We start from the raw sequence: 27,934 nt of genomic DNA, 5'->3' as shown, positions 1-27,934 counted from the left end.
GGAGGACTTTTTAAAACATAGCTACATCCTATTAAACCAGACTACCTTTGAAACTTCCTGGGATAGGTATTTTGCCGGGCCATGTCTAGTAGGCCACACTGAATTTACAACATCCTTTTGCTGTAAGCCTTTTTTGTAAGACTAAGCAAACCAAGAGGTTATCAGTGTTTCCAGCCTGGCATCAGCAACCTAAAGGCAGCAGGAGTAAGTTTGTATCAACACTAGTGCTTAGTATAGCAGCCTTGAGCTCCAGTTCCCACATTGTCCAACTTACTCTTTTGGAGCAAGGGACATTCCTACTGTAGAGTACAGAGTGGTTTGTTATGCCCCCCAAAAATGTGTGTACCTCCATCAGCAACCACTTACACCTGGAGAGTGACCAAGGTATGGAAACACATATTTTTCTGTAGGTCTGAGCCCACCCACTATTCCCCACCAATCCTTGAAGAAGAAAGTATCCACTCCTAGAGACATCAGGCTGAAAAGCCCCATATGCTTGGGTGCCCCTGTTTAGGGGTAAACAGGGTGACTGTGAAATCTCAGAGCCTGGGTGTCACAGATCTGCAAGGGTCCAACTGGCATTTAGAATGCTCCCCAGGTAGCACTGCAGATCTCTTTGTGCTGGGAGGGGTGTGTATATGACCCTGGTCACAAGGTTTCCTAGTGCTCCTTCTATGCATGTTTCACCCCAGGCCCACTGAGTGAATGTGAGGGGACCTAGAATGTCCATTATAATGAGCTCTGGGCCAGCCCATCTCATTTTCACAAGCGCAAGTAAAACACTTTGATATTAAAGCAAGAGCTACAGGTAAACTAAATGTCTTTCTCTGAGCAGTAGAAATAATGTGGCTTGCATAGTTTATTCAAAACCTGGTAACTGCTGAATGAACTCTGTTTTGAACTCTCAGTGCCAGGAGTCTTATGATTTCAGGGCCTCCACTATTCTCTAGTTTCATGGGACAAAAAGGACAGGATCATATTCTTATTCCTATTATATAAAGTTTTATTTTTTTTTCAAAGTCTTCATATCTTCCCACCTTCAAAAGGAGGAATACAGTTAACTGCTCGTGCCTACTCTGCTGGCAGGATTTGAAGATCACAGTTTTCCTGGATGTTCTTGATCAAGTCGCTAAGATACATTCTTTGAACTCCCTTCTCCCAAAGAAAGTCACCCTTTCTAACTTTAAGTCAGACACAAAAACTACCTCCAACAAAACTTTAAACTGTGGCATTTGGCATTTGCCATACCCAAGGTGTGGCTCATTTTGAGATCTAGCAAAAATGATAAATATGATTGTTCCTTTGTGTCACATACTTAAAATTTAAATTTTAATCAAGTTAGAATGTATAAAATATTTAAATATGGGTGTGCCCTGGACACATTCACATACTTCAATTTTGAAAACTCTTGGGTTTTTCATTTGGAAGCAGATTTAAAATTCTATGTACAAGAAAAATCATGGAACAAAACATCTGTACCTATATCCATTTATCATTATCATCTGTGCTGATATGACAGGTTCCAAGAAAATAGCTTCCACCCACTGGGGCTCCCTCCCCCAGCTATCTGTCTAAAATCACAGTATTCTCTTTGTGTATATTTATATTACTTTACAAATGTATAAGACCAGGCCTTGTTTGAGAAGAAAATCCTTCTTTTGACTTGTATAATTCTGATTTTCTTGATAAATGGAGACTATCCTGCACAGGCACATATGTAAATGAGAGTGTCATTTGCCTCTAAACAAACATTAGAGGCAGCAATGAATGAGGTTTAGGGGACAGGAGGTTAATGCATCTCCCTGAGAAGCCAATATTAAATAGTTGCTCTTCCTTCATCAGGAAAAAGGAATGTGCTTTATGACCAATTGTCATAAAGCAGCCACATGGTGAAACAAAATACTTGTCTTCTACAAGTATTTCAGTTCTGGGAAGGAAGGCAGACAGGAAGAAAACCAAGTCCACACAGAGGGTAGACCCTAAGAAATGAGGTCCACATCTCTTTCTCTCAATTTCCAATGAAAATGAAGGCAGCAATCCATGCCATGTACATGAAGGAAGAAAATTCTTTGGATAATTCATCTCCAAGTGTGTTTGGGAGGGTTTGCAGGGTGAAGCCACTCAAAATTCATTTTCCCACTACCTAAGAGTTTTTATGCTCATTTCACATCTGAAGGGCTTAATTATTTCTTGAAGGGTACACACAATGCCCCTCCAGAGTTCATTGTGCAGTTTAATTTTGAACCCTTGAAGGACAGCTTTTCCGTTAGAAATCGAACACAAAACGTCCTTAATGAACAGGTGTTTTTGCAGGGTGGGGCCCAAGCAGGATCTCAGGACTAGAAGTATGAATTTTATGCTTTGTTGCCAAAGGAGACTGTGGACATTCTCACCACCTTATTTAAAGCAGGATACACTAATGCGTGAAGTGGTGCATTAATGGCCTAAATTAAGTTACAGGTATGAATTTTACATAAAACGGATTAATATTATATGTCATAGCAGAATTTGAAATACTCCTTGTCCATGCATTTTTAATCTTTCCGCGCTCTAATTTATTTAGAAGGCAGTTGCATTTCCTTAGCCCACTTATGCATCTAGATGAGTAAAAGAAAAACCCCTGACGGTTTTGTGGTTTTGTTTTATTTATATTTTCCTTCACCATAAAACCTGCATTCGATTGCGCTTTCTCTTTTCTTTTGCTAAGCTTTAGCGTTAAATGAAAGAAAGAAAGAAAACGGAAGGCTCCACATTCCATCCCATCATTATGGTTTCAGCAATTGTCAAAAGGCGAATAATGAAACGGAAGGGAAAATATGGAACACAACTTCTTGCACAGCGCGTCTTTCTTAAGGCACTGGAATCCCAGAGTGGGCCGCGCTGTTGGGAGTGGCAGGGAATCCGTGAGCAGGGCCCAGCGCTCCCTCAGCAGCCTAGGCGGGAGGAGAGTGAATTCCAGCCCCACATTCCCGCAGTTCTTCGCAGGAACTTCTCTCACGTTTCCCCTCCCCTGGGCACACACCAGCCTGCCCCGACTCCCACCTTGCACTCTTTGGTCAGAACCCCAACCCACAGCGTTGATGGAATGGAGTGCTCTTCCCTTTGGCCCAAGCGTCATTCCCTGAGGTGGCACTGCCCTCCTGATTAGCGGGCCACTCCCCACTCCCCACCCCTCCCGCCGCTGGGGTTGCCCGGCTCCCCGCCTCCCAGCACCTCCCAAAGCCCCCACCCTCGCCACCTCCCTCTACGCACCAGCCTGCGCGCGGGACCCAGATCCCTCCAGTTGCGCAGCTACCAGGCCCACGCGCTCGCCCCGCCCCCTGGGGACGTGGCTCAATAAATACAGCTGCACTGCGGGCAGGGGGAGAGCGCAGTGGAGGAGGCGCGGTAGTGAGTCGGTGCCTGAGTGGGGAGCTCTTGGGCTAGGGGAGCGCGGCGGTGGCGACGGCGGTCCCGCTTAGTCTCAGCTCCGAAGGGAGTAACAAGGGGGCCCAGGTGGGCTACTTTTCCACCGGTACTTCCGACTTTTCTTGTCTTTTGGTTCGGGCCCAGTGTCGCCCACTGAGCAGAGATTCCCCTCGCAAAACCTGAGCGACCTTTCCATCAATTGTTGGGCTCAGATCGCAGGGAGCCCCGAGTGCGCTGGGCCCGAAAGCAAGGGGAGAGGAGCCGGCCGCAGGCGGGGGCCAAGCGGATCTTGCCTACCTCCCTTGCACGCCCCATCAAGTCCTTTCGCACAGGGTGCAGGGCGCACGCGATGAAGGCGGTGAGTCTGGTGCGCCCTTCGGGCTGCGGCAGCGGGGAGCTGGCGCTGCGCTATCTGGCCCAACATGGCCACAGCCTGGGCGGCTCGGCTGCCGCGACCACTGTGGCGGCAGCGCACTGCAAGGCAGCCGAGGCGGCGGCCGACGAGCTGTCGCTGTGCCTGCAGTGCGATATGAACGACTACTACAGTCGCCTGCGGAGGCTGGTGCCCACCATCCCGCCCAACAAGAAAGTCAGCAAAGTGGAAATCCTGCAGCATGTTATCAACTATATCCTGGACCTGCAGCTGGCGCTGGAGACGCACCCAGCTCTGCTGAGACAGCCACCACCGCCCGTGCCTGAACTTGTCCGGCAGTGCCGCCTCCGGACCCTGCTCACTGCGTTCAATACCGGCCGGTAAGAGGCCTGGTGGCGGCTGGGGACAATGCCACAGGGGATGCAGGAGGGTGGTGGCGGGGTGGCGGGGAGCGGGCGTTCCCTCTCTTCGGAGTGGAGGTCCGCGGAGAGAATGACAGCCCCCAGCTCCTTCTCCAGGCACCTGGGGCAGCCTGCTGCCAGCTAGCCTGATAAGTACAGATCAGGGAGAACGCGCCAGGCAGGACTTGGGGCTTCGCGACCCCTGTGCTGTCAAGTCCAGCGGAGGGGTCTCCCCAGGCTGCAGCCTGGGGTGGGGGCTCAGCGCACCAGCTTGGTGTCAGAGGACGCCCAGGACCTTGAGGAGAGTTTGTACCTGCTAACCTTTCCCTTGGTGTTTGGTTGCTGTTCCAGGCCGGATGGGTGAATAAGCATGGCGACAGCACCTCTTAGGGAAGGCAACCTCCCGGGCGTTGGACGCCTCCCGGGCTCCCCCGCGAAGCCTGACATCCGTAAAGAGGGGCGCGGGCAGGTCCACGCTCTGAGCTTCCCAGAGGCCCTCGCTACCTTCTGGGCGCCGCTCCAGCTGTGGGCTGCGTGTTGTCTGACCTGGTGGTTTGTTTGGGTTGTTGATGGAGCACGTCTTGAGTTTGGTCGGTGGTGCCAGCAAGTCTGCAGCGGGAAGGTTCACACAAAGGAAAAAAAAACTCCTGACTTTTCTTAATTTGTAGACTTTCATTGTATAGGCACAACCAAAGAGTAAGAGTCATTTGAAACCCTGGAAAGAATGTAAATACCCCACACAGTGGACATTACTTCTAAGGTTGTTATAAAATCCTCACATCTCAAACATCTTATGGTAAAGCTGGAAAGAAAAAAAATACCTTTTCATTTCAAAGAACTCATATATTCTGCTATTGTATAAACCCTACTCTATTGTCAAGCTTTAACTGCATTTTTAGAACTTTTAAGAATTTTGACTCCCCAATACCTATTGTATTAGATGCCTTCTATGACAATAAATCTTCACTGAGCAAAAGGTTCTTAAATTTGTGGTTTTTAATTGACTTTTACTGAGTTATGTGATTTTTCATTGTCAAGAATGGGTCTCTTGATGGATCACCTCAATTATTTACAGTGTTTCTTACCATATGGTGAAAAATGGGGCTCAGAAAGGGCTCCTTTGAAAGGAAAAAAAAGCTGCCCTACTCTTCAGTGTCTTCGAGGTCAGGAAGCAGTAGCTTCAAGAAAGTGCAGGACTCTGTCCAGGGGAAACTAGTACAAAACCCAAAAAGGTATATAAGGGAGATTCCAAGGAACTGTTTCATAGTAGTGCACAGCCAAATAAAACTGGCCTTGCCTTTCTAGTCGGCACACTTGAATTACACACATGTTAATCAGTGCAGCAGTTAGCATTAGGGTCTCAGCAGGGCCCCACCCACACCCTGCAGCTTGCTGAGGAAGGAAGCCCTTCCACTGCTCTTCCTAAGCCCAGAGTCATTGGCCCGCTCCAGAGTGAATCCTTCTAGGGCTGCCCTCAGTCGCATCCTTCAGACCCTACGGTTTCTTGCAATTATAAACCATGACATTTTGCTAAAATGTTATTAGCTTTATTGATTAGAACCATGGCCCATTAGATTTTAGAACTGTGATTTTACTTTCTCTACCTGGAGCCCTGACTCAATCCATTCTTTAAAAGATTAAACCAACCAACCAACTGACAGACACAAACAACTTGACCAAAGGGAACCCATTTCTTCAGGGGAGACAACCTGTAGTCTTTAGACTTAATTGAAAATGCTCAGAATTTTCAGTGAAGTTTCACAGAGGTTTTGTGTTTGAGGGCCTTCTTTACACTGATTTGCATGTTCTGTCTCTTTCTAGAGTTTCCCCTAAGCACTGAAACCCAGGTAATCCACATCGCCAAGGGTTTTCTAACTCACCCAAGCAAAGCAAGCCAGCAGTGGGGCTGAAGTCAGTCCCTCATTCTGAGGCACAACAAGAGCACTGTGAAAACCCAAGTTAATTTGAAAAGTCCCTCTGAGTCCATAAAAGGGGACACACCTCAGGATCCAGAAAAGGGGAGCAAAGTGTGTTGCCTGTGTTCCTCTGGCTGGAAGATAGCTAAAGAGGAACTGAACTTAAAATGTTTAAATAAAGAGAGCCAAGACATATTTTCTACATGAATCCACTGGTATCTTTTTTTTTCTGGAGAAGAAAGCTCATACTATAAATAGGAACTTTCTAAGAGATTATCATGGGTAAATGAGAGGCCATTATAGGCTTTCGATGACTGTTTCTCAACTGGTTATGACATAAAATACCTACCTGCAATTTGAAATGCATGTAATAAAATTGATTTTTCAAAATTCTATCTTTTCTCCAAAGTTTAAGTTCCAAGGGAAAGAACTGTGGTCTTACAGTTCTTCTTGCAAATTCATGATGTTGAAGAGACTAAATGTACATATGCAAAAACAGAAAAAAATACTGACTCAGTCCTCTGCCTTCTGCTTTTCACAAAGTTATTTCAACATGGATCGTAGACTAAAAGTAAAGTGTTTAATTATAAAACAGCTACAAGAAAACAGGAGAGTTCCTCTGTTTGGTGATGATGTTTTAGGTAGAACACCAAAAGCATGATCCATAGAGGAAGCCCAAGCTAGATCGTTCTTATGGTTAAATCCACCACATCTATGTGCTCAGACCCACCCTCCAGTCTGGAAAATGTGTGGGGAAGAGAAGGAGCACAGACGATCCAGCCCATAGTCAGAGCTAACCAATTATTAGCTGTGTTCCTTCAGGCAAATGACTTTTCCACATTTCAATTGCCTCATTTGTAAAATGAGTATAAAATCATAATAACCTAGCTTTGGTAGGGTTATCTAAAGGTAAAATAAAGTAACATATATGAAAAAAATTTCCAGACAGTAGTTATAATTCTGGTGTATATAAAAATCATCTGGAGAGATTTTAAAATTGTGGATTCTTGATTCCACTCATTCTCTTATCCCCACCACTGAGGCCTTGATTCATCAGGCCTAGGATGGTCTTCATTTTAGTGTTTCCTAGGAACCCCGGTTTGAGAAACTGCAAAAAGTCATAAAATAATAAGTCACCTTCAGCCATTTCCAGGATATTTGTCCTCTTTGATATCAACTTCCAACTCCGCAGGAGCTCTAATCAAGTAAACAGGAAAGGTTAATGTGACACAGACAGAGGGGTCACCTGGGAGGCAGCTGCTTCAAGAGCAAGATGCTGGAGGGGTCCTGGGACAGGTGAGCACCAAGTGCTGGCTTCTCAGGAGCCCTGGCTTTCTTCCGGACTTGATTTGACTCTTATTTTCATGATAACCTACTTTGTTTTCATATTAAATCACATTCTTTTCCAAGGTAAAACTCAAAAGAAAGAAAATGTCCCCCTTCTTATGTGTCCTTCTCCACCAACATCTTCCCTCACTACCTCTGTGATGACCTGAAAAGTGATTGGAGAAAGTGCCTCAGGGGCAGGATGGCTTTCATGGTAAAGGGACTCTCTGGGAAATCCACGATTTCTCTGCTGTGTTCAGCACTACTGAGAGGCCACTGGGGCCCAATGGAGGCCAACAGCTCAACAGTCTCACCCGGCATGACAGTCACATACGGAAATTGGTAAATGGTACAATTGTACCTTAATTTCATGTAATAGATTTATTTTTTGGTAGAATTACATATAATTTTTATGAATCAAAAAGCAATGGGGAAAATAATAGCTTTAACTCTTCCAAAATTGAATAAGACTTTTTATAAATGAAAAAAGTAAGTCTGTGGAATTTGATTGATTGCAATGTGGCCCCAGGCAAGTTAGTTAACCTCTCAGAGACTTGCTTAAACTTCTAAAGGGGACTGTGGTGGCAATGAGAGTCAAAACCCAACACACTGCCAGGCACGTGAACTTGAGTGTCTGTTAGTTCCTTTCCTATAAGCCTTGTATCTATCTTCCTGTTTCATGGAGGTAGGTTTCAGCAGGCCACATGCTTGCTGAATAGGGACAGGAATGACTGAAGGACACTTGACTCCTTCCAGTATAAAAATAGGGTTAAGAAAAAGGGAGGAACATGGTGTGTGTGTGTGTGCATATGTGTGTGTGTGTGTGTGTGTGTGTGTGTGTGTGTTAACTCAGTACGGCACACAAATATTTCACAAATGCACAACCTTTTCAAGGAGGCAAAAGGCTTCAAACCTTCTAACTGCAGAAACTATTTTCATTGCATCTCTTTATTTTCAGGGCAAATGGAGGAACCCAGGTGAGGGCTCACAGGAGGCTGAGTAGGGCCACTACCTGCTGGTCTTGCCTACAGCACAGGCAGGTCCAGAGCCTGTGTGTCCTTAGTCTGTTTTCTGATACATGGCTGAGTGCCCCAGAACTGAGACAGAGGCTAAGCTCCACTTTCTGGATGGAGCCAGGTTCCCCAGGTACAGAAACCACTGACTAGAGTGGTGCTCAGTGCAGCAAGTGGTGCTTCAGAAACAAGCTAAGGTTGAGAGCTGCATAAAATTTGCATCTTTCTTCATGGCTTAGGAAAGTGAACCTTTCATAATTTATGTTGAAAATATTTTCTGGTAGTTGTACATCCCCATGAGGCTAAAGTGGAGGCTAATTCAACAGGGTGGGAAACCCATTCTCTGAGGGTTCATGTGTCCATTGCTGTATTTAAGTGAAACATAAAATAGTAGAATTTCCAAGAAAGTCAAGTTCCATCATTTTTCTGATAAGGAAACTGAGGCTGTGAAAATTTAAAAATGTGCCTTTTGTAAGGGACTTGAGGCCGAGGCAGAGCTGCTAGTGTAACTCAGGCCTCTGACCTCCAGTGACAGGGACCTTGCTTAGTTCAATATGTGGCATGATCATTTGTTCTAGTGGGCTGTTCTCTCTCCAGCATTTACCTTGAGTCATTTTTTTTAGTTCCCATTTTCTGGTGCATGTATTTATTTCGCCAAATAATTTTCTTCTTATAAAAATTCTGTAAACATAGCCATCTTTTCTGTGTATGTAATTTGAGGACTGACTGGAGTCATTCCTAAGAGAACTATTTTTTTTTACTCTACAGTTGGCTGCTCCAGAAAAGATATATGTATCTTTTTGTCTAGAGTTATTTGAAATGAAAAACTTCATGATCACTCTGGATTATTTCACTCTATCTTAGACTACAAGGGTCCCTTTAAAGACCCTAGGAATTCTTAATGATCCCAGAGGGCACTGAAGACCCTATTTATTAATTTGCAGTTCGAATTTCATGACATGAAACACAGTAAAAAAAAAATCTTCTGCTTCAGGATTGTAGAGATTACCAAGAAACACAACAGGATCATGTGAACCTGTGTGCTCTTGCCAAGCCTGGTGTTATAATTATACATAGGAAGGGAATGCTCTGCTCACTGACATCCATAAAGGGGCTGATTAACTCAGCTCTGTAGGAACAGTTTAATATTAAATCAGCCCAAACTTTAAGGGCACATTTCTTAGAAACCCTTTATCTAGCATCAGGTGTGTATGTAGACAGTAAAGCATCTGGTAATTTTGAGGTTATAAGAGGAAAAAAGACAAAAAAAAAAAAAGGAGAATGTGCATTTTCCCAAGACAGTTTAAATAGTCCAACTTGTTAATGGAGTTAAAAAAAATCATCAATTCTTTTCATCTTTTTTAAAAAATAAAAACTATGCTCAAACAGAGGGCTCAACTGTTAGAGACACCTTCTGGATTGCTATGTCATTTGACGTTTTCTTGGTAAGTCAAAACAATTCTAAAATGCTTTTCATAAAAATTGAAGAATGAAAATGAAAACTTAAAACCAGGGGATATAGCTCAGTTGGGAGAGTTCTTGCCTCACATGCACAAGGCCCTGGTATCAATTCCCAGCACCACAAAACAAATAAACAAGACTACCATAGACCTCCTGAGCCCAGCAACATCATTTAAAGATGTATTTTAAGAATAAGTTTTATTTTCTTTACTCTTCCTCTCCTGCCAAAAGATACAGAGCTTCTCTGTGAAGCTGCACTTGGGATCCACACTCCAGTATCAGCTTATTTAGGAAACTGGGTCATAACAATGACTACTGTATGATCCTAAGGATGAAAACCCACCACCTCAATTTTGCAGGTTTGCTTAAGATTGTGTCTTTGATGGAGAACTTCAGAGTTACTGATACTTGCCAGGGACCAAAAGGGAGTTCTCCTTCAAACAATAGCCTGACAGTGCCAGGGACCAAAAGGGAGTTCTCCTTCAAAGAATAGCCTGACAGTTACAAGAAACAGCCCTTTAGGAGACATCTCGCCTGGGAGACACCCTGAAGCCATCCATCTCCCTGAGACATCCTGCGGCCATCTGTCTTCCTGAAACATCCTGCGCTGTCTCACCTTGTGAAGACTTCTAGCAACTGCCGATAAGAGAGCTCCCCCCATCCCCAGCCCATAAATACCCCTGTGTGAACAATAAAAGTTTGCAGCTTGATCAAAACTTTTGTCTTGCTGTCACCCTTCATGTCTCTTGTCCCTTCATTCCTCCCCATCTAGGTTCGCTGCCCACATTGATGTGTCCTGCCGGTCGGGACAGATACTCAGCCTCCCTGAAATCCCAATCCCAGGGATGTGAAGGAAGTTTCTTCTGGAAGTACTGGAAAATCCCGAAGAGAGTTGCTCTCCTGCAGCCCATGCAAACTCCCAGGTAGGAGGAGTATGCACACTAGGTGAAGAGGATCTGCTCATAGCAGATACAGCAGGAGCAGTTACAAGGCAGCAAAAATGTCCAGGTAGCCATTCTGCTGTGCGCTCTGTGGCCATTTCTCCTGCACTTGTGCCCTAACTTTGCTGACACCGCTGGGGCAGCTTCTGCATTGCTCACAAGGCTCTTGCTCACAAGGCTGCCTCAGTTGGCAAATGTGCCTCATCTGCTCCTCAACATCGCCACGGCTCGTCAAAGGCCATTAATCAAGCATTTACTTTTAAATCTAAACATTTCTAGAAATACAAATTTCTGGCACAGTGGGCCCTAGCCTGACTAGGGTTGTGAAAACCCAGCAAATTTGCTGCTGATATTCCTCCGGTTACAAGCCACCTAGCCCTGCCGGCAGTGTGAGTTATCTGCTGCCCTCTTTTGAATCTTAGGGCACACTGCACCCTAAGAAGGGCCAATGGCCTGAAGAAGGTCTCTTCCCCCTGTCAGGGGGCAGCATCAACCTGGCTGATCCATGCTGTCACAGGGCTCTAACTCTCCCTGGGAGCACTACTTTCTCTGAAGGTGCACCTCTGCGGTGAAAGCAAACCGGAGTCTAAAGCAGTAAAGGAATTAAAAGACATGAGGTTATGTTTTGTTTTTTATTTTAAAATTTATTGATATATAATTGACTGATAAAATTGTATATATTTAAGGTATGGAATCTGGTGTTTTGCTATGTATATACAACATGAAAGGGTCACTGCAATCCAGTTAAGTGACACATCTCTCACCTTAATGTCCTTACTCTTTGTGTATGTGTGCTGAGACACTCAGAAAATATTCAGTACCTGACACAGTACTGTCAAAGCCAGTCCCCTTGCCATGCATTAGAGCTCTAGAGCTTCTTCCTGCAGGACTGGGACTTGGAATCCTTGGGCCAGCATCTTCTTATTCCCTGACACTTTCCCCCCAACCAACTTTTATAAGTCTAAGCTCTACTTTATGAGTCTTGATATTCTCAATGCCATGTCCAGGTGCAGGAGGCATCTCTCTGGGCCTGGCTCACTTCACTTCACACTGTCCTTCAGGTTCATTCCTGTTGTCACAAATGGCAGCATGTCCTTCCTTTTTTTTTTTTTTTGAGGCCAAATAATATTTCATTGTGTGTGTTTGTGAGTGTGTGTGTGTGTGTGTGTGTGTGTGTGTGTATGTATATATATATATATATATATATATATATATATATATATATATATATAATTTCTTTTCTTAATCCAGGTTTTCACCCAGAAGGCTTCCCCTCTGACCTAATTTATTTAATGCCCTAAAGTGCCCACAGCATTGCAGGACACATTTCCTGAGCCTCTCCAGGGGGTCCCATGCATGCAGGACAACAGTGAGGTCAGGTCCTCATAGGTCCTCACCTGCTGCACTCATGCAGCTCCTCCACACAGCACCCTGCAGCCTGATGCCTGCCTCTCCACCAGCTGTGTCTGCTGCCATACCCCCCACCCCCATGCTTCTGCTGCCATCCCCCCCACCTCCACCCCTGTGCTCTGGTAATCTGAGCCCCACTTCCCAGTCCTTCCCTGATCAAATCTCCTCACTTGGCCTTCGGCCTTCGTGCCCCTAGTCAACCCCTTACTCCCAAAGAATGCACAAAGGAGCAGGTCGGAATGTGTTCCTGAGAACAGAAAGAAAGATTGGATTGCCACCTTCTCATCAGGGTCAGGGTGTTATGTAGAGGACAAGAAAATGGCATCAAGGTAGTGCTGGGAGAATCAGGAGGCAACTTGTCTAAGATCTTGGCCATGGCACTCTCATTTTGAGAATGGCCACACCACAACCATGGAAATGAAGATCCTGGTGGGAAAAATGATGATGGCACACTCCTCTTCCTGGAGGAGAAATGCTGGAATTTTCTGATCTCTCAATCAGATCATTAGGAACTTAACATGCACCCAGAATGCAGACACCCTCCCTGTCCCTGGGCAAATGTCCCTCTGCATCATGGCCCACTCCCTGGGCACACATCTCGTGAACTGAACAGGGTCCTGAACATAGTCGGGCACACACAGTGTGGCTTTGCTACCTACCACTGTCTTGGAATTCTTAATAATTTCTGAACAAAGAGCTCCTCTTTCCTGTTTATGTTGGCCCCACAGAATATGTAACTGGTCCTGCCCAGCACTCAAGGATGGCCAGTCCTATGGCACCCTGTCCCAGGTGAGATGGATGTCTTCTCTACAATTCCCAGATCTCTGTGGTCACTTCCTACATTCAAGGCAAGAAAAAATGAAGAGTTCAACATTTGTATAGCGGTATCCCTTTTTCTGGAGGAAGCAAAAGCTTTCTCAGAAGTACTCTAACCAGACTTATATATAGCTTATATACCTTGTGTTTCCAGCCCTTAACAGAACATGACAGCTTGTAAGTGACCGTTAAGTGCTACAAAATGTTTTTACAGGGGCTGGGGATGTGGCTCAAGCAGTAGCGCGCTTGTCTGGCATGCGTGCGGCCCGGGTTCAATCCTCAGCACCACATACAAACAACGATGTTGTGTCCGCCGATAACTAAAATAAATAAATAAATAAATATTAAAAAAAGAAAAAAATGTTTTTACATTAGCAATCTGGTCAACAAAACTCTGGCCTTAGAAATTTAGACCAGGAGGGAGATAAATGTAAAAGTAAAATACAAAGCAATCAAAAACCTCTCATTCCAGTCAGGCAGGTAGTTCATGCCTGTAATCCTAATAGATCAGGAGACTGAGACAGGAGGATCACGAGTTAAAGCCAGCCTCAGCAACTGTGAGGCACTAACCAACTCAGTGAGACCCTGTCTCTAATAAAATACAAAATTGGGCTGGGGATGTAGCTCAGTGGTTGAGTGCCCCTGGTATCGACCCCCCCTCCTCTCAACAACAACAACATAAAAACCTCTTATTCCTCTTTGAAAGAAAACCATAAGTAACTAAAGTGAGACATATTTCAATATTCTTTCTTTCTTGCTAGTAATTTAAAATGAACAAAAGAGGCTTCAATGATATACAGCTGATGATGTTTCTGTTCAAATAAAATAAAAAGAACAAACATAAAATAAGTGATTAATATATTTTTGTTGTAAAGGATTTCTGGTGAAATATCAAGATACCAAAGATAAAAAGGAAATAAATATTCAAGGTTTACAGGAAGGGAAAAGGAACTTAAAAAAATCCAGAAGCTCGTTAGAAATGCAAAATCTCAGACCTCAACCCAAACCTCTTAAAAAAAAAAAAGTATGTTTTAGCAAGATCCCCAGGGAATTCGTAATGTGCCCATCTTTTTATCCTTTCTTCACCCTCAATTTTTAATTATATTGTCATATGAAAAGTGTTATATTATTTCACATAAACCTAGGAAGTATTCTTAATGTTATTATAATTATGTATATGACATTTATATAGAGCTAAGTAATATGGTGTGATCTAAGGTAAGGAAGTGTATAGTCTTCCTCCATTTACATTCTATTTAGGCATCAGGGTTTCTCAATGTTGACCCTATTGACATTTGGGGGCCCATTGTTCTTTGTTATGAAAAGCAGTCCTGTGTAGCGTAGGCTGCTTAACAGCATTCCTGGCCTCCTCTCACTAGGTGCCAGTAGCAATCCCCACTCTAGTTGTAAAAACCAAAAGTGTTCCTAGATATTGCCAAATTTCCCCAGGGGACAAAATAGTCCTGATTGAGAAACAATGCTATGCATTAAAAGTTTGCCATTTGACAAAGAATCTTCCAAGTAGTGCTAATTTCTTTCCTCTTTCTTCTTTTACTTCTTAGTTTATACCCAGATCTGTTTACTATATTCCATGTCATTCTCTTAGCTTGGATTTGTTTCTTCATTTTGTTTCTATTTTTTCTTTGAATAATTTTTTCAGTAGAGGTTGTGTAGATAGGAAACTTAACAAGTTCTTATTTGTCCAAAAATGTCTGACTTGACACTAGTTTGACTCAGTATGGAGATCAATATTCAGTAACTCTGGCTCATCCCATGTTGCTAATGTGAAGTCTGATACCAGTATTATCATTTCTCACATATCTGGGTATAAATCTGCTATCTTAGTGTGGGTTGGGTTATATGAAATTGTCAGTATTTTACCATTCTTTTTACTACAACCCAACAATTTCATGTGGTTTAATCTAATTTTCCCTCTATTTTTCTTGCTTATTCTATACTTCCTTTCTCCCTATAGTCACCTTCTTTGGGGAATTTTTGTTTGCTTGCTTGCTATTTTATTTTTCTCCATCAGTTTGAATGTATACCTTCTTTTAGTATTAATGATTTTACTAGAAATTATAACATGCATCACTGACTTGCCAAAATCTAGTGGCACATGGTATTTTTAACTTCTTCCAGACAATTCTAAGACCTGGGCATCCTTTCACTCCAATTGCTTCCTGGACTTGATGCTTTGGATGTATATGTGAACCCCCCCTACACACACACACACAAAGACAGTTGTTATTATGTACCATGTTTATTTAGATTTATTCCCCTGATTTTGCATTTTGGTTGCTTTCTTCCTGTATCTCTTGACTGTCACCTGGGACTATTCCTTTTATCCAAGGAGGGGGTGTGCACATTTTAGACCAGTTCCCATTGTCAATCTGTGAGGTTTTGTTTACTTGAGATTTTCTTATGCCACCTTTATTCTAGTAAAAATAACATTCTATCAATTTTAAGAAACATCCTGATTTCAGAAAAGGCAAAATGTAAAGAGTATATGTATTAGCAATAAAATTTTGTATAACCTCTGCCCTCTATCTTTTCATCTGAGACTTCAATTAAATGCATGCTAAACTTCCTATGTACTTAAGTACCTCCCTCCCTCCACTTTTTTTCTTTTTTACCTAATGTAAATCCAACATTTGGGTCTTTAATTTTCATTATTGCAGGCCTGGGCAGTGGCTCAGTGGCAGAGCGCTCGTCTCCCATGTATGAGGCCCTGAGTTTGATCCTCAGCACACATAAATAAATAAAAGTTACTGTGTCCACTGCAACTAAAAAAAATATTTAAAATTTATTTTCCATATTGCATTTTTTAGTTCTTGAATTTCCAGTTGTTTCCTTTGAATATTAGCAATATTTTAATTTTTATGGTTTCCAGGTACTTGCTGAGATTTTTATGTTTGTCTTTTATCCCGAGAATTATTGTAGGTATTGTTCTACAGGTATATTTCTACAGTGGGCAAAGGCCTTTTAACAAATAAATGAATTCACTCTGTGGAATAAAAGCCACATTATACAACATGCAACCACAAACAGTATACACACAGAGATAGTAAAGGACTGATATGATGAATTCTACTATCAGTTTTTAGTTCCTCCCTGCTAAGAAAGTGGTAGAACATAGTGGCTACAAGCAAAGTTAATAGACAAACATGTGCTTAAGTTCTGCCCATGTAATCTTGGTCAGTTACCTTATTTCACTGAGTAACAGTAGTGATCCTAAAGAATCGTCTTGGACCAAACTAGGGTAAGTGTGGATAGCATATGTAAAGCATAATGCTCAGCACACAGTCAACACTGAATACATGTAGTATCATCATCAGGGCATTGGTAATAATCAATCTTCATCTGGGACAGTCACACATGCAGCACTGGTACTGGGTTATCTCATGTTTCTTCCAGGAACTTTCCACTGAGTCTTAAGCTTAGCTAATGCATTTGCCCCAAAGCTTTTACTTATGGTATGTATTTCTTTTCTAAGATTTAATGCACAGATGTGAAACCTAGAAAGCCTGGCTTTCTTTTATTCTGTCCAGCAAAATGCTAGCCATGCATCATGCTTCAGTTCTCTCTCTCTCTCTCTCTCTCTCTCTCTCTCTCTCTCTCTCTCTCTCTTCTCTCTCTCATAGAAGGATGCTTTTCTGCAGGAGCCTTGGCAATTGGAAAGTAGAGAAGAGGAAGGGAAAGGTTGTTGGAGAAGTACAAAAAGAACATCTGAAGTCCCTCTGGCAATACAAGCCACTTCCTGAACAGGATCCAAATTGGAAACAGATCTTCCAGTGCTGAAAAATGGAGGTGCTGAGAGAACTCCTGGACCACTCCACACACCTGCCCCCTTAGATTTGCTCAGGGAAGTTCATGGGTGTTTATGTTATGCTTTTTTATTTATACACACTTTTCAAATCTCTAAGAAGGGGAACCTATTCCCACCAATGCAGTCTGGGAGAGTTATATGGGAGCACTGGACCCACAGATATGGTAAGTGTTAGCTTGTTGTGTGGAAGATAGAGTTCCATACAGATTAGCCCCAGGAGATGTTCCACCACTGCAAAAATTACTGACTCCTCAACTTGAACTTATATTCTTCTACTTGCCTTCTTTGTCCTTCAACTCAATTATAGACAAGTTCCAATTAGTTGGATGTGAGGTCATAAAATTTCTATGAGGGTAACAGCATGCCTCATTTATCTCTGTGTCCCCAGGGCTAGCCCTGTGCCTGAAATATTATTGCTGCTGCTCAACTCATAAACAATGGTATTGTTGAGTTTGGTCTAATTCAATTGACTTAATTCATGACTAACCCATGTTCAAAAGGAAGCAAAATACATACTTTGTCTCTAAACACAACTTTTGGTAAAGAAAAAAAAAAAAATATATATATATATATATATATATATATATATATATATATATATATATATATTTCTACAGCTACTCCCAGATAGTGTCAAGTAATTACTACTATTATTATTTATGTAACTTGGGACCTTAAGCAACTCATTTCTCTTTTTCGTTCGAACTACTGTTTCATTTTCAGAGTCCTGCATTATATAGCACAATTAAAATTATGGGAAAATATCATAGTTGTCTTTTTAAAAAGCCCTATTGAGTTTAATCTATAACATAAACATAAATACACTGGTCCCAATCCTCTTGGGGGGAAAGAATTTATATATATATATATATATATATATATATATATATATATATATATATATATATATAATTTTTTTTCTGGTTACAAATGTTTTTCCCAGACTCTGCTGAAGTTATAATATTTAGTGTCTGTCCATGTGTATAGCCTAAAAGAAACATGATAATGGTCATTTGGGGACAGAAATTGGAACCCACTTATTAATAACATTTCTCCTATGTGAGGCTAATTCCTCCACCTATGCTCTGGTTCCCTCCTCTCTTGATAACTCTTGAAACCTAATCTATTAGTTGTATCTTTTCTAACACTTGCCCCTTTATTTCTCTCCTTTCTTTCCTTTTGGGATGTCAGTTCCAGGAGAGCAGGGACTTTGTTTTGCTCACTGTTGTATCCTTGGCATCTAGGACAGTATCCAGACTACTCAAGGTGCACACTAAGTGTTTGTTCAATGAATGAATAAGTGTCAAATACAATAAAAAGTACTTAATAATAACAATAATAATAGTAATAACTAACGTCTATGAGTGGTTCTATATGCCAGCTTTTTGCTAAGTATTAACATACATTATCACCTCAAACTCTACAACAGAGAATTCTCCCCATGCAGTGGTACAGGAAGAAACCAGAGTTACTTCCCATCATCCCATTCTCCATGAGGCAGTGCTTTGCTTAGGGGTAGAATTTATAGTATCAAAGAGAAGCTCAGAATCTGATGGTTGGAGGAGAAACTTCTTTCTAGTCTGGGTACTATTCTAGATGCCACAGATACGGCAGGGAGCACAACAAAGTCCCTGCTCTCCTGGAACTGACATCCCATATCAATGAATGAATAAGCATATAGTAAAGAATACAAATGGAATATGTACAATAAAGAATAAGGAAAGGAGACCTGAAGGAAGTACACTCTTATCCAGTGGTTGGAAAGTGACATTCGGGCAGAAGATTGAATGAAATGAGCCTGAGAGCCACGTGAGTATCTGGGCAGCAAACATTCCCAGAAGAGTGAGCAACAAATGCTTTTAATCCAGTGTCTGCTTCTAGCTTTGGGGGATCCAGGATAATGCAAGAATCATAGGGGATTTTCTGACAGTGTGAACAATTCACAGTAGAATGCCTGAAAGTCACTATAACATTTCGTGTGTTTTAAAGTCCACAGCCTCTATCTCTGCTACTGCTTGAGAAGCAAGGAGGCTTCTACTTTTCTTCTTCCAACTTCGCATACCAACATTTTTTTATTTAATCTGTGTTAGTGCTCAGCTATCAGGGTTTCTGAACAACATACTGCCCCCCCATATTTGAAATTTCTTCACTATATGAGAGAGCTTAGGAGGGGAAAATGGAGCTGAATTGTCAAAAAGACAAAGGCATTGATGGACACATTAATTAATTGTATATGTATTTATATAATATATATTACATACATGCACACATTAGAGGATTAGAAGGATAATAGGCTGCCTGATACTTCTTTAATTAATACCATTTTACTCAATTCTGGTTTGGGTAGGAAACTAGGTTGCTTTCAATTTAAAAGTTAATTTCTGGCATGTGCCCAGGACTTGAATTTTGGATGATAGAAACTTCATTCATTTTCAGTCCTATCTGTGAGCATGATAAGGACAAGGAACTATTAAAAACTCAAAATGCATGCTCAGTTATTTTAGGTGTTGGGCCACTCCACTGACATACTATTGGTGTGCTCCAGGACTAAAGTAACACACATTTCTTGTAAATAGTGGCAAAATATCAAGAGTTGGTCTTTCTGGGTTTTGCCTGCAAACAGGCAATACATTCTTCAGGTGTGGGAAAGCAGTAAAAAACTTGGGGATAAGACTGTGGCTGATAACAAACAGATCAAAGTCTATGTGTACACTTGGCTCCGGGTGAGTACAGCTTAAAAAAATAAAAGGAGCTACATCCCAATAAATTCATCAGAAGTGGAAAATGCATTTAATACACTTAACCTAGCAAATATCACAGCTTAACCTAACCTTCCTTAAATGTATTCAGAACACTTAATTATCCCAGAGTTAGGGCAAAATCATCTAACACAGAGATTATTTTATAATAAAATATTGAATGTATCATGTAATTAGTTGAATACTGTGCTAACAGTATGGAAAAAAAAACCAAATGGGCATGCTTTGGTATCATGGTAATGTCAAAAAAAATTATAAGCCAAACCATTTTAAATTGAACATTATCTGCATTGAGAAGATATCATGTGATGTCATGATTATATGATGCCCATAGAAGTTCATTCTGCTTATTTTCACTGATTACAGCTTCTTATCATTTCCTGACTTTAAAAAGAATCTGATCCTTCATTTAACACCAGTCTAATATGATTGATTGTTCTTCAAGAGGATTGATTGTTCTGTGCTAGACTTTTGACTTTACTTTATCCCAATGAAATGAAGGTTAAAATATGCATAGTGCTTTTCTTTTCATTGTACAAATATTGCAATTACAAGAGGAAATTTCGTTAGTTGTTTTAATAATTACTGCCATATTTCACAACCTTTGTTGCAAAAGCGGGCTGCCAAACCTTAATAAACCATGTAAACAAATACACTGGGGAAAGCAATGCTAGTCTCCAACTTTATATCTGCCACCAAAGAGGGCAAATTGTACAGTATGACATCTACCACCTGACAACTGAAGGTCTGTTGAAATGTACCTTCTTATTGAAAGGTATTCTTGCATCTGTTCAGGCCCCACTAACTCCCTATTTATAAAAAAAAAAGGTCACAAAAATGGTGGAAATGGTTGACATACATTAAAATGTAGATCTGGGATACAGATGTTCAACCTACATCACTGCACAACTCTGTGAAGACAGGGTTAATGCCCTCTTTATTGTGAAGTATTACAAAACTACTGTACCCTCTAAGATCTTACCTTTTCTCTTTCAATTAGAAGACAATTAAACTATACCCAGAGTTAGGATTTTGTCCTTTCTAACATTTCTAAATGTCACCAATCAAAACTTTATTTAATAATACTTAGAAACTGTAATTAAATTCTTCATGCCTTATTATTCTAATAAGTCTGTGGACTTACAAATCTGGGAAAATTTTAAAAATACATCTCTTCAATCATAAGAAATGTTCATGAATAAACTTCAATTCAGTACTCTAAGTTCAAATAAAACATTCTTAGCTTATACAGCAGAAATAAGAGTATTTGAAATTTGATTTTCACATAACTTTTTAGGAGTCTGTGCTTATAAAATACAAACAAGCGAACAAAATAATAAATCACTATATAATGTATTAAAAGTGAAGCAGTACTTCTATAATGTACCACATTCCACACATAAGTCAACTGTCAAAGGGCAGATCACTGGAAAACTCACTTAATATAAACTCAATTTTACTTTATGAAAATCTCATGGGGCAAATGTCCCACATGATGAACTTAAAAAGCAGGTGGGCCAAAAAGGTATATAGCTCAGTGGTAGAGCAGTTTGCTTAGCACACACAAGACCATGGAGTCAATCCCAAGCACTAAAGGGGTAAAAATAAAGCATATGAAATTAACTGATTTAGTTGATTCAAAATGTGAGAAAAAATAAAAACAAAAATGATGGAGCACAAATTATTTTCTACCAATTTAGAATATACACTAATGCATTAATGTTAAGGAACAAGAATAAATTGGATTTTATGAAATATCTAATTTTCCTCACACAAAAATAATACACATTTTAATAAGGAAAAAAGTGACATTAAAGAGATGTCACCCATGCATATAATTGTGATATAATTACACAGAACCATTTAAATCAGGTATGTGATCATTAAGTGTTCCATTTCAAGACCATGTCTATTGCTATGACCTTTACTGGGCAAAAAAAGAGGTTTTTTTACAACTCATTAAAATGACCCCAAAATGGGAGCTCCTGGGATGCATACTCAGTACAGAGAGAGGGAAGCTTGTCTGTCCCATTTGGACTCTAGTGAACTGGCCATTTACTGCATAGCTCTCTATTTCCTCAATACTACAACACTACAGCTCAATACTACAGGGCCAAGAGAAACACGGAGCAATAAATAGTATTGTAACACTCAATTATGCTCCCAGAGGGCAGAGGACTTCTAGAGAATTCTAAAACAGAACCCCTCTCTCTGCATGAAAAAAAAAATAGATAGCTCTCTTTTCTTTCCTAAATAAACACTTTTCTAACATAAAGCCTCTGTTGTTAAGTTTGACAGTTTTCCAGAGACCCCTTTGAGACCCTCAAAGAATAGACATGTAGGGTCTGGTTACACAGTATCTAATATTTGAAGACCTATAAATGTATTTTGGACCTACATTTTATTTTCATGACACTGAGTAAAATAGAGTGCTTGGAGCTATCCTCATTCTTAAATGAAGAGACTCAGGCAGAGAGCTCAGCCCGAGGCTACAGATCACTGACTCAAACAGGGCCAAGGCCAGCACCTTCCTTGGACTGCTCAAGGCTGTGCATTGACCTGAGGGATCTCGATGTACTTCACAGCGATCAGGTCCCTGCTTTGTGTCTAGCTTTGAGACTGCTGCTCAACAGAGAGGGCAGACAGGAAGGGACCTCAAAAGCAATGGATTCTGTCTGAATTTAAAAAAACTAGAACCTAAGAGGAAAAAAAGAGGAGTGAGGGAGACCAGGCAGAACACAATTGTTCAGATAACATTAGACTTTTTAAAATTCACCTAGAATGATGTCCACTCATCTATCTGATATAGACTAGCATTAAAGGACAGAGAACTTTGCCATTCCCAGAGCTGCATGAAGCCCTCTGGAGGTGTGGCAGGGATCCTGGAGAAGATCCATTGAAAGAAGTAGCTCCGGAATGGCTAATGGGTCTGCAGGGCCGTCCCCTTTCAATCTCTAGTTCCTCTCCCTGGGGACCCTTCTGCCCACCATGCCATTCCCTGTGTAAAGCCTGGGCAAGGAAGACAGCCCTATGTTTTGTTTTGCTCTGAGTTACCACAAAAAGAACACAGGACTGCAAGTCAGGAGCAAGTCCCCTGCTGGTCTGCCTTCACCAGCTCTGTGACCCATGACCAGGTGGCTATAGCCCCTGGGCACCCGATTCTCACTTGGGAAAGGAAAGGACTGAACTGGCTGATTCTAAGGTCATGTTTTGCCTTGAACAGTAAACCAGGCCACACTAGAGACATGGCTAAAGCCCAGACATTTCTCCAAGATGCCATGGTCTCCAGCTTTGCCTTTCCCACCTTTTTTTCCAGAAGCATCTTTAGTGTTTTCATGTTAAAACAGGGTGAGATATAATGCCATTATCTGTGCTTTGGCAGAAAGCCTTTATTCTTCCCCGTTGTCTCCATTATAGTTACATGGAAGGCTCTGAGTCTATGTTCATTTGGTTGAATGAGCAGAGTTTGAGCCAAAGGTAAGAGTATGAACTTGATGTGTGGCAAGGAGGCAGAAGAGCCACCTTTCAGCTCCTGCCAAGCCCTGTGCTGTGGGCGATCTGGCTGGGATCATCTCAGAAGGTCTGGGGGGCTGAGGAGTCATGGAGAAGTAATGCCTTTTCTCCCCTTCCCCACTCTGCCTTTCTCTGAACCACCTTTCCTTCCAAAGAGAGAGGTGGGATGTGACAGTCCAGGCCATACCCCAGTAATCCCCTGGAGCATGCTCAGTGGAGATTCAGGAGAAAGAAGGTCCTATGGCACAGAGTTAAAGCCTATGAGCATGTTTAGGGGAGAAAAAATGTGTGTGAGCAAGACATGGAAATTAAGTAGCTCAAGGATCAGGGAAAATGGTCCACTGGAGACATGGAACACCAGTGAAATCAAGTCAATAGTGAACACAAGGGAACTGGCAGCATTCTTTGTTTATTCTTAATTATGGTGAAGCCCAAAGAACTCTTAGGTACCGTTCATCAGAATTACCTTCAAAATGTTCTATTTGCCTACAGAAGTGCATATTAGCCTAGCTGCTGCACTGCAGACAGGACAGTGGGCTTCCGGACACCTGGACACCACACCAGGGGTAATGGACTCTGCAGGCTCAGGATCTGGCAACAAGAAGACTCTTCACACATCCTGATTTCTGGCACTCTGCCCACATCCTCATCTCCTTTCGGTTGGTCCTCACACCTGAAGACTCTCTGACACCACCCAGGTTGAGGGCTCCATCCCCAGCTCAGCGACTAGATGAATGTGGAAGAATCATGGTGCTCAAAGGAGGAGAGAAAGGGAGACCCCAAACCTCGTGGGATGCAGAGTGTTCGTTTTCTCTGATTCTTCCAAGGACACTTTACTTACCTTTATGTACTTATGTCTTTCATGTTTCTTCACAATGGCGGAAAGATAGCTGAAGATATTCGTAAATCAGAAACACAAGAGTACGTACCAAGAGCATGAAGTGAGATCCCAGCTCTAGAATCTGATGCATCCTGTAGACTGTTCCCTTCAGATCCAGTGGCTCAACACCTCTGAATGCACATGAAGGGCTCATCTACCAGGGTGGGAAGGGCTTCCTTGCAGAAGAGGGCCCAAGTTCACATCCCCAGCCAAGGTGCAGTGATTTGCAGGAAAAGCAGAATGTCAGAAAACAGAGAATGAGAACGAACTCCAGGAAGTAGCCCTCTTCACTGGGAAGGTGAGCCTTTGAGTCTGGAAGTCCATTGTTCAGTATCATTTTGAGACCTGCAAAAATGAGTATTCCAAAGATGGTGCAGGTTGTAACTAACAAAAATAGATAAATAGCAAAAAAGACTTGCTCTAAATATGAGTTTCTTCCCTTTGCTAGAAATCAAATTTTAGCATAACTATTCTTGTATCAGGAAGAAAGGAAAAAAGAGGCAGAAAATGTGAAAAGCCAAGAAAAACAGCCCCACGCTGTGATGCTTTAAAATAAAGCAAAATTATTGACTCCCTATATTAACCAACTGGAGTGGATAGCCACATGCAATTTCCTAAATAAGAAGTAGTTATGGTTACTGCACTTTGGAAAGCAGACGTGGAGGGGAAACATCACTTTGGACAACTGCAATTTAAGTAAACCAACAGCTTAATAAAGTGTCAGCAGCTCCCTTGCTGTTTAAAAACAGATGGGCCTTGCTACCCAGGAAGAAGGGGAATTTTTAGATGTGCTGCAATTTAGAGAGTCTGCCTCCACCCTTTATTGAATTGTTAAAATTCTGAAAAGCATAAATGATGATAATATCTCCAATTCACTTCAGACACTCCTGTGCTATGTGTCAGATTTGGTCAACAGCAACACCATCATCAGTTTCAAATTACAATGCAGAGAATAGGCTTTTATACACATGAGAATTTTGAAGAGACTGTTAGCCAAAGTACTTTTACAATTCTTTTCTCTTTTTACAATGGAATAATCCTAAAGCTAAAACTAACAAGGCAACAAACATTTCATAGTCAGCCGTATGAAGCATATCTCTCTGTATGTATAATATGCATATGTACACATATGTGTAAACATACATACTTATACATATACATACACTGATAGATAGGAAAGTAGGTAGGTAGATGGATGATAGCTATGCAAAGTATAGATGTCCTTCTGACGAGGTCAGAAGCTCCTTCCAGTATATCCAGAACATCCCCATTTAGGGTCTTAAGCAGCATTTTGGGTGATTGGTCACCCTCAGCCTCAATGTTCCCATGAGGTCCCAAAATCAGCAGTGCCTTTCTCATAAGGGGAGGTCCTACCTGGTGACATAATTAAGTTGGGTACCCATTTGTCACTGACCTGACATGTGAAGCTGTCACCTGCCTTCCTGTCCTGTGGAATTGGAGGCCACCCCATTGGGGATGGAACACACAGTTCATGAAACCTATCCCACAGGCAGTCTTAGGAGTTACCAAACTCTCAGTTTTTCTGTTGTCAGAGGCCATACAGGATGCTGAAAATGAGGAATGGTCCCTTTCCCTCACAAAGGCCCTGACCTGTGCTGTAGACTTCACTCTGGTTGACCAGTCAACTGGAAGGCCAGGCTCAGGGCTGACATCCCAGGAGTCTGACTCTGGGTGTTCCCTGCTTGTTGCATGTTTTAATCTACTCAAAGAATATTTAAACGTGATTAGGATTACCTTATTACCTGTGTCCTTTATGATTAACTAGAAGAGTCCTGCAGGCTGATAAGTATTATTTGCTTAAATGAAAGCTAAATTAACATCAAGGCCAGGGTCACAACTAAATCCAGATAATTGAAAATGATAGATTACACATATTACTAGTAAAATAAATTCTTCATTATACTAAGTATCTGATTACTGATTGATAACCTTGTGTATCTATCTCTCTGTACTATCTGTCTATTGGACAATATAAGACAACAATTTGGACATTCAATAGGAATTTTTCTCCAGGTCACTGATAAATTTCAGGGATGATAAGATTAGTGAACCATAGTGCTCTGGACCGCTGGCCTCCCTGGTGATCAGCATTAACATCTAGCAAAAATAACAAAACACCTCTAGAACCAATTATAATTTTTACCACATGGAAACAAGTTTCTAAATGACATGACACCTTATGTTTACTAATGAAAAGATGACAATATGGTGCCATCTGATCAAACTAGTAGATAGGGTGGCTCTTCAATATAGAACAAATGGTGCTAGAGCTTTAGCCTGTTTCCTTTAAGTAGAGACATCACACAAAGTTTTATCTTGATGTTGTGTACTTTTCTCATTAAAACTTGATTATCCTTGCTTCAGTCATTAATCCCATCTTGGCATTTTATCTAAAACATAAGCTCTTATCATGCCAAAGTAGAAATAATGAGATAACATTGTACCATTGTGGCTAATTACCAAGTTGCACCAAAGCTCTATCCCAAATTGAAAGAGAACGAATCCATCTCCCTCTTTACTTTTTGACTTTAGAAGGAAGGTCTGCAAGACCAATTCTTTATCTATTCACACCTTTAGTGTTGAAGGAGGAGTAGGTCAGTAAAAATTAATTAAAAGAGTTAGTTAAGCAGAAAAGAGAAATTTACCAAGCAATTTCCCACTTCTTGGTAAAAACTGTATCCCAGGCCATAGAGTCTCCTGAACAAGTGGCTTTATTCTGTGATTTAACAGTAGGATATTTCTTAGCTCATCCCATCTGCATCCATTTTCATCTTGACTGAAAAAATGAAATTAGCTTTCAGTGAGCCAAGTAATGGTTTTCTTAAAGGATTGGGAACACTTTCTTAGACTCTAATGTGTACAGACGTCTGCTGCAGCTCCTCCAGCCAGGCTCATGATAGGAACAACCACATGTCTTTTTCCAGTGCATCACAGCAAAAGTTTTGCAGCAAGAAAACAACATCAAGGGACAGAAGAGCCGTCTGAGGAGTAAATGCATACACTCTGGGCCTCCCTATCATTTCAAGGTTGTGATCTTGTCCAGAAAAGAAAGGCAACGAACATCTTGGCCCTCCTATTGAAGGTTGATGCTGCATCAAGGAGTGGACACCCATGCCAGCATTCTAGAAATTCAGTGCACCAGAGCAGAGATTTTTTCTCCTGCCTTGCTCACCACCGTATCCTTAATGCACATGGTTCAAGTCCTCAGAATAACTGAATGAGCATTGGAAGGGAGACAGCAGTGTCTTCTGACCCAGAACCCCCCATTCAGCTGTCACATCTCCTCATCAAGGAGAGAGGAGCAGGTTCTGGTAATGAACACTTACCCGATGCCCAGAAGCTGCAGCTCAGCTTCAGCAGAACTGCTGAGCTGGTTTCTGCTGTGCCTCAGGTGTCACTGGCAATACTGTCAGTTAAGCAGGGATTGCTGAATCTTTATTTCTGGCAATGAGGCGAGAAACAGAATGTGCACAGCTGGATTTCCTGATCACAGTTTGAGCTTGCAAGGCTTATGGGTGGGGAGCCGGGGAGTCATCTTTTACTGTGCTAATGGAACAGTCAATCTGGAAGTCAAAATCTATAAAATCAAAGAGGGAGTCCCATATTTAATCTGCTTCTGGTTCTTGGATAGAGCTGTTCCTCAAAAAAAAAAAGAGATTTTCTTTCAGATAATTAAATGAAACAAGCAAGAACCCCCTGCCCCCTGCTAAAAGTGGAAATCATTGGATTTAAACAATTTAAAGACAAATCCTGTCTTCTCTTTGTAGCTAGCCTATAAATATCTTGAGAGAAAGTCCCTTGCTGTCTACCTCTTTTATCATCTGTGGTGCAATTTATGGTGTCATACACATGGCAGAAATAAATACGTAT

General features: G+C 41.6%; 1 pseudogene; it reads left to right on the top strand.

Moving 5' to 3' along the window:
• Positions 1-3,757: 3,757 nt before the first annotated feature.
• Positions 3,758-4,165, top strand: LOC113178192 (DNA-binding protein inhibitor ID-4 pseudogene; annotated as a pseudogene).
• Positions 4,166-27,934: the final 23,769 nt, after the last annotated feature.

Source organism: Urocitellus parryii, unplaced genomic scaffold (genome assembly GCF_045843805.1).
Source record: "Urocitellus parryii isolate mUroPar1 unplaced genomic scaffold, mUroPar1.hap1 Scaffold_92, whole genome shotgun sequence".
NCBI classification, from domain to species: Eukaryota; Metazoa; Chordata; class Mammalia; order Rodentia; family Sciuridae; genus Urocitellus; species Urocitellus parryii.
This window is presented reverse-complemented; position numbering and strand designations above follow the sequence as displayed.